Source organism: Macaca mulatta, chromosome 6 (assembly GCF_049350105.2).
Source record: "Macaca mulatta isolate MMU2019108-1 chromosome 6, T2T-MMU8v2.0, whole genome shotgun sequence".
In the NCBI taxonomy this organism is placed as follows: domain Eukaryota; kingdom Metazoa; phylum Chordata; class Mammalia; order Primates; family Cercopithecidae; genus Macaca; species Macaca mulatta.
In genome coordinates this window covers 174068174-174076999 of record NC_133411.1, presented here as the reverse complement: position 1 = coordinate 174076999, position 8826 = coordinate 174068174, and positions in this window count along the sequence as shown.

Genomic DNA, 8826 nt, shown 5'->3' with positions numbered 1-8826 from the left:
CTCTCTCTCTCTCTCTCTCATTACAACAGCATGGTCACATTTTCTAGAATCAATATTCAATTCAATCTCTTGGCTAGAACATGAGGACAGATAAAATAAAGAGAATTTGTCTTTGTATTTGAGTTCCTTTTTAAGCCACATACATCCAAAATGTCACCTCAGTATTTCCCAAAGCCCAGCACTTTGAATTACTGTTGTTTCACTTCTGTTATCAAAAGATTTTAAAATAACGAGTTCTATAGTAAAGGAAGGCTTATTCGTTCACTGCATGGCACCGTTTACTAATGAGGTGAATATTCAGTATAGCTTTAAATATGCTTGTGATTCAAAGGACTATTTGCTTCTAGTTAACATTCTATAAAATAATTATTAATATGATAGAAACTTCAGCAAAATTTGGATGAGTATAAATAAGGGGTTTTTTGCTTGTTTTTTTAAATAAAAGTTGCCTGTCTATGGTCCATCAACTTATTTTTCTGATACATCTCACATAGTGGCTCTTACTATAATGAAACTCTCTTCAATGATTTTATTTATAAAACAATAGCCACAGAGATACATGGCATTTCATGGTTCAGTGACTGTCATCTAACCAAGTCATATAAGATTGAATCATCCAGGGTTAAATAAAACACCTGCCTCCAAATATATATTACCTGAGGTTTCTCTGATTTCAATCACATAGTCAGCAGGCTGACCTCAGAGATGGGAGGATAGATGAAGAATGAGAAGGATTTGAGACATTGACTCTGTAGGTCACTTAACCGTGTCAGCAAAATATTATATATATTTTTACAGTTTAGAATGGACCTTCCCAAACCAATAATATCTGAAATCACCAATTCAGTATCTCTCAAGACCTTGTAAGAAAACCAAAAATTGACCTTGATATATGTTATGAGATTAAAAACTAAAAATGAAACCCAAACAAAAAATTCCATATATAGATCCAAAGAAGACAGATATCAATACAGATTTTTTTAAAGGGGGTTTTAAATACAATTCTCCTGAGATGGACATGTCTGGATGCTTGATTTATTCTTTAAGCAAGAAGCTCAATACCTTAAGTATTGACTCTGGGTACTTAAAAAAAAAAAAAAAAAAAAAAAGAAAAAGCTATCCATGACAGGTGTCTACTATTTAGTTGCATTCAGAGGCAAGCCAAAGAGATACAATTGCTTCCAGTGACAATGTATCCAATTTTAGCTTCAGTCTTTGGTCCTTTTCTCTCTGATGTCCACTCTAGCTCTACTCCCTCTGGTGGCCCACTGGCTTACCTACCAGGCACGTCAGACTCTGAACAAATCCCACTGATCTCTGTATAGTGTCCTGCTGTTCCCTATGCCTGTTCTTTACAGGCATATCCTGTAAAGAACCTCCCTATCCCTGAGACTCCTTTAAGAAGGGATCTGTTTTCTCTCTCATTCCATGATTCCTACATCGGAATTAGTTGCTCTTAAGTACCTGGCTCATATATCTTGATTTCCAAACTGAACTTACCCACAGCATATTGTATACAATAGATAATTATTATATATTTCAACACAGTAGGTATTAAACTAAAAGCCAGTTAAAATTAAGGAGTAAATCTGTGAGCAAATATCATCAATACATTCTTATGTCTGCATGTAATTAATTGTGGAGAGAAAGCTAGTCAAACCTGAAAGAAAAATGTTCAAATATTAGCACCTCGGATAAACTTATGAAATAAAATCTGTGATGCTTTCGTATTTATTTCTATTTAGAACCATAGATATCACACGTGATTCCCATTCTGATTAACATAAACATGAAAACATTCACTAAGCCAAATGACTTAAGAAGCATACTTCTTCCTTCCCAGAAAAGAAAACAAAAAGGTCAAAACAAGGAGTGAGTCCATGTGGGCACTGATGGACTGAGACTGACATCAAGGAAATCGAATTCTGTAACCTTGTGACCTCCAAAACTACGTTGGAAAACCAGAACTGGTGATCCTATTAGTGAGTCAACTCTCCTCTCTTTAAGTGTCAAAAGGGAAGTCTCCATACAGTAAAAGACCCCAAGACACGATGAACCTCCAGAACTCCTCAGTAGTTCAATTTGTATTCAAAAATGTCAGTGTAAATAATAAAAATGCTCTAGCAAATGTAAAACCAAAACAAGAGAGAATAAAAATAGTATATAAGATAATTAAAATTCTGCTTGGTCATATATTTCATTTTACCTTGATTTATAGCTATCTTTATTTCTTAACCAAGTTGCAGCAAACATAACAACATATCTTGTACACCAAAAAGTTACACATTCTAAAAAAGATTCTTTTATTTAAAATACATTTAAATCTAAATTTGGAATTTCTACTGATCTTAAAGTCTGCTTTTTTTTTAAAGTATAATTCATTGGCCTCAAAATATTACCACCTAACATATGTAGAGTTAAAAGAAGAAATAAATCTTATATATTTGTTCCATAAATATGAGGCTGAAATATTGCCCCATAATGAGATTATATTCTCAAATTATATTATGACCTTTAAAAAATTTCATACTAGCAGTTAAAGTACAATCCCACTGCTTATGATTTATTCTATCCAGAGACAATTCTGAAAATGGTGCTGTTAACATGGCACAGGCATTATTTGCAATAATCCTGGAGCCTGCTCATCTACAGAGTTGTTGCTGACCAAAAATAATCCACCTCTATCTCTCTTAGATAGATTATACACAAATACACAGATACATATAGATAGATGTATAAACATACATACACGTACATGTGCACAACCACACACACACAGAATCTCTCTTCATACAGTTTTCAGACATTGCCTTTCATTTCAAATTCTTGAGGGATGAAACCTCAATGACACACTCATGTAGTGAAAACTGGGGTAGGGCCTGCTAGACCTGAATCCCAATTGCAGCATTTATCTGTTTGAACAAATTATAAATTCTCTAAATCTTTTTCTCATGCATAATAATGCCTACCTTGCAGGATTAATCTAAAAACAGAGAAACCTTATTTTCAGTGAAAATACAGAATACAGTGTGTAGTACAGAATAGAAGGTCAGTAAATATTGTCATACCTAGTTTGATCTCACTAACTAGACAATATTCTTTTATTTTTTCCTAGTTCTTTATCTTCCTTTATTATCTGGCCCTTCTCTACTATCTTCCATCTTTTCTTAATCCGTACCCTTTCCCTAACATGTCAAATAATGAGACTAAGAATAATTCTTATTTAATTTTTGATAGCTTGTTTTACTCACAAAACTTTGAATAGTAAAAGTTGATGAGTTTAACATGTTATACTTCCTGGAAAAAAAAAAAAAAAAGTGTTCTCTTGAATTTTCCAATGATATCCCCCCCTTTTTTTTTTTTTTGGAGCTTGAGTTTTACTAGATTTTTTTGTGCACAGAAATAATTGAACTTCACAATTTTAGGCTACGGTATTTCTGGCAGCACCAGCAAACCTGGCATTGTTGAACTTCTTACAGGGGGGCCAAAAGCTGCAGTCTGTTCTCCCTCAGCACTCCTCTATCTTTGAGTAAACCCCACTGCTTTCTGGATCACCTGCCCCTCCATACGCCTCCTGTTTATTTATCTTTCCATTTATTCATTCTATCAACAAACATTTTTGAAAAGACTTTTATGTGCCAAGTACAGTGCTAAACAGATGAGAAATAACAGGCATAGTCTTGAAGTTAGCTAAAGGAGCGAATAGACTCATGGAGAGAAAGCCAACTGTTCCATTTTATTGCAGAGTTGTTAAGGGATATAATGGGGTAATTAAGTGACACCACAGGGACTTTTAGGGGATGCCCAACTTAGTGTTGTGGGGTTGAGGGGAGATTTCCTTAAAAAGTAACACTTAGGGTTGAGAGCTGTCAGCAGAAGTAGGAGGAAGCCAGGCAACTAGGGATAATTTCTTCTAACTTATTCTATCTCCTCCCATGCTCGAATTATTCTGGTCTTGGCTGAGAGACTTCTCTTCCTAATGTTCTGCAATCATCCTGGCTGACTTCAACATCCATGCAGAAGGCCCAGCCAACACCCAAACTTTTATTTCACCATTTCCTCAACATCAGTGACCTTTGCCTGTTTTCTCTATCAAAACATGGATATGCCAATGGCAAACCTTTTTCAGCCAAAACATATTAGGATTTATGTAATTGATTTATCTGAATATTAAGCTATGTTTATTTTCCTTCTCTGCCCCTCAAAATTAACTTTTCTGATTTTTCTTATACGATGACATTTCATCATCTCAGAATCCCTGCTTTTGGGGGGAGAGGATCTCTTACTTCTTTGTCCAGTCCTTAAATGTTGCTTATCCTTAGAAATGTATCATGCTTCTTCCACCTCACCCTACATATTTTCCAGGGAATGAATCAATAGTGCTCTACATGCTGACATCTTCCAAATATTTATTTATAGCTGAGATTCCTCCCTTGAATTATCAACCTCTAATTATATAAATTGCTTTGGTATTTCTCTTGCATATATCACTGGTGTCTTAGAGACAATTTGTCTAACTTGAACTCATAATCTTCTTCCCTTCCCAACTTTTTATACCTTATTTTTACATCCTCAGTTGTTCCTTTCTTTGAATGATATCACTATTGACCTTGTGGTTCAATTTGGAAATGTATAAACTTTTCTTCCACCACTCATATGGAATCAATCATCAAGTTCTCCTGGGAATGCCTATTAATATATCTAGAGGCCAGCTACTTCTCAGCAGTCCTGGTACTCCTCTTTTAGTTTGGGTAACCACCTCGTGTTGTTAGTTTTTTGTCATTCTATTTGTAATAGGTCCATTTTTGTTCCCATTTATTCTTTGCCTTTCTTGTAAGATTATTACAGTTCCCCGCAACATTAACCTCAGCCTTGGCAATTTGGCTATCTTTGGTTACTGTAAAGAGAATTGGTATGTATGGTTTTAAATAAGAAACTTGCTATCCTATGACTTAGCCATGGTGTGACCTTTTTATTGTAAGGTAAAACACAGCTACAGAAAACACAGACACAGATGTAGAAAACAAAATATAAGTATGTGACTAAGAAAAAAAGTGTTTGTAAATAAATGCAGATCAAGAAATAGAATTAGACTAGGGACCTGAGGCCATAAGAAGGTGGCTGTGTGCAAGCCAGGAACAAAGATCTCACCAGAAACCAATTATGCTGGCACCTTAATCGTGGACTTTGAGCCTCCAGAACTGTGAGAAAATAAATTTCTGTTGTTGAAGCCACCCAGACTGAGACATTCAGTTATGGCAGCCCAAGCAGATTGACACACATGGGCATGTAACCAAAGCAGACTGTATTCGAGTATAGGGACATTGAGGGAGACACAATAACTCTATTTTTCTGGGCCAACCAGCTTTAAGAATCAAACTCTGGAGCTGCTAGAAGCCACTATTCCTGGCACGCAGAAAAAACTGCTAATGTATAATAAATATATCAAAGCTGAGGGATGGTGATGAGCGGGTGAGGAAGTGGAGGAGGAGCAGACAGAGACAGAATCTGATGCATTGTTTGAAATTCCAAAAGCACTCATGTCAGAAGCCACAATGCTCACTGAGTTTCTCAGTTATGTGAGGCAATAAATCCTTTTCTGTTATCTGCTTCCTTCTTTAATCTAATGATTCTTTCTTCTTATACATAATGATCCTGTTTTAACCAGGTCTTCCTCATACACCCTCAGTAAGAACATGAGTGAAGGCAGAAAATGAGCTCACAAGAGCAAGAGCAGTAGGAAGCTATTTGGGAAGGGTGGGTAAGCAGGTTTCACATCATGCCCTTACATGGTACTTAGAGTTACTGAAACAAGGGGAGAGAATGGTAAGTGTGTAAAAAGAAAGCAAAGATTCGACTAGGATCAGATTTTATGTCTATAAAAGATCATTTTTGGTAGTTCTCCAAATACATATCAGTATTATTTATTTAAATTACTTGAAACCCACTTCTTTGGGCATTGTTATTAAAGAGAAAAAGCTCCTTTGTCAGCATTCTTAACACCATTAATAACCTTCCATACCCTGTTACACTCTCTCTTGGTTAAGGCCACTAAATAATTGCTTTATTTGCATATTTGTACCATGTCCACCTCATTATGGATATTCAATGCATCCTTATTAATAGCATCAGTATCAGATAAGAGAGAAAAATCATATAATTTACCAATGACAAAACAAATTTACCAAGACCTGTGGTAATTTCCTTCTAATTCCTAAGTCAAAGCACTGACTTTGAGACAGTGCATATGGTTTTTAGACCTCTATAAGAGACAAGAAATTATGAAATTCACAGGCAAATTATGGCTACTGCACTAGCTACCATTCAATCTGTGTTGACCACATACTCCTCATGATTTTAAGAGCTTTAAGTATTTTAACTCATTTAATTCTTACAACATTGCTGTGAGTTCTGTAATACTATTGCTATTTACCGAAGAGGAAACTGAGGCACAAAAAGCCCAAGCTCTTGCACAAGGATCAGAAGAGGGTATAACCAGAATTGGTTTCTCAGCATCCTGACAATCAATTATTTTACCTACTACACAGGGAAGCCTTTCAAATATAATCCAGTGTATCCACTTCGTTTTACAACTAAAGAAATGAAGGCTGGGTGAGGATCAAGGCCTAACAAAGATTATGTGTTTAGGTAATGACTGAACTATGACAGAAACTCCCAATCTCCAGATTTCCAATTCTGAACTCTTACTTCTCTGTCTATAATAAAGTTCTCCAAACCAAAAATATATAGTAACTTCAACCATCTAGGGACCTAACATTTCTTACCATTTCAAAGTGGCTTTGTAACGTTTAACTTGGCTAGTCTGTACTTTATTTTCTGGAATTCCCTTTCTTGTATGTTTCTGTTTCGGGTGGACCACAAAGACATTCTTCTGTCACTCACATATGTTGCTGCTGATCTTTCAACTGACCTCATTGGCATGAGGCTACAGCTGGGCCTGAGACTACTCTATATTTTTTTAAATTGTCCTTTAGTTTTTTGGATTCTTGGGCCAAGTGTGTGTGTTTAACTTCATGAGGAAAAACTTCAACTACTTTAGATCGCCCATGCCAAAAATTTCAGAGTCAGTGAGAACGTATACAGGTTTCAATGTAAATTCTCACTGGGCTACAGCCTATGCTTGTAGCTTCCAGCTTCTTCTAAATCTCCTTAACTTTGTGTCCATTACTGGCTTCCCAGCCACTCCAGTTATTATATAATGGGCTCATAAATAAAGTGGCCATCATGGCAGGAATCAAGGTTATCTACGGCATCAACAACATGAATTTTCTCTCACCCAGGCCAATATAGCTACAGCCACTGCTGAATGCCCCTTTTGCCAAAATCAGAAACAAATACCGTTCCTGCAATATGGCCCCATTTCCTGAAGGATCAGCCAGCTACCTGTTGCCAGGTTGATTATATTGGGCCACTTCTGTCATTGTAGGCACAGCACTTTGTTTTCACTGGTTGAGCTATTAATCTGGATATAGATTTGCCTTCTTACTAGCAGTGCATCTTCAAACTGTCCACAGATTTACAGGATATCTTATTCGCCGTATTCCACATAGCATCATTTCTGACCAAGAAACTCATTTCACAGCAAATAAAGTGCAGCAATACACCCAAACTCACGGAATTTACTGGTCTAATCATATTCTCTATTGCGCTGAAGCAGCTAGCTTGATGGACTGATGAAATGGCCCTTTGAAGTCTTATTCATGACAGCATCTGGGTGGCAACATAATGCAGGCCTAGAAAAATGTCCTCCAGGATAAAATATGTGCATTAAATCAGCATATGGTATATGATGTCGTTTCTCTAACAACTAGGATTTACATATCTAGGAACCAAGGGGTAGAAATAAGAATGGCTCCTCTCAACATTATCCCTAGCAATCCAATAACTAGATTTTTGTCTTCCATCCTTACCACTTCAGTTTCTGCTGGTCTAGACATCTGGGTTCCAAAAGAAGAATGCTTCTCCCAGGAGACATGACAATGATTCCATTGAACAGGAAATTGAGACTGCCACCTGGCCACTTTGGGCTCCTCATGCCTCTGAATCAACAGGCAAAGAAGAGAGTTATGGATCCTAACCACCCAGGAGAAAGCCACTACAGAGACAGAGTAAGAGGAGCATTTCTATGATACAGGAGATCCTCTAGAATGTTTGTTAGTATTCCCAAGTCCTGTGATTAAAGCAGGGAGAAAAGTGTAGCAGCCCAATTCAGGATGTTTCACTAAGGGCCCAGATACTTCAGAAAGCGAGAATTGTGTCTCTGCACCTCATTGACCAGTTGAGAGGCTAGCTGAGTGCAAAGAAAATACGAAATGAGTAAGGGAAGAAGGTAGCCATAAACGCCAGTTACGGCCACATGACCAATTATAGGAACAGTACTAGAATAGTGTGAGTACTTATTTCTTATTTTGATATGACTACGTTTGTGTTAACCAAGTATCTCCCTTGTCTTCCTCTCTCATCTGATCAAATATAAGATACATTAATAGTAATTAAATTTATATCATAGTCTTGAAATTACAAGATATCCAACTTGAAGCTTGAATTAGGAGAATAATAAATATCATCCAAAGACAAAACAAACAAACAAACAAACAAACATGACGTTGTGTTCTACTAAAAGGAAAAAAGAAGCCTGTTTTCAGATGTACTTAGAAGAGATATATCATGTTAGGTGGAAGTCTGACTTTGTCGTGAACTTTTTTGTAGACTAAGTATGATTTAAGATGTTTATGAGGGCCAAATTGATAAGGAGTGGATTGTGCTGGCTCTGCAAGCTGTGTCAGCTTGGCTGTACTGGGCTAC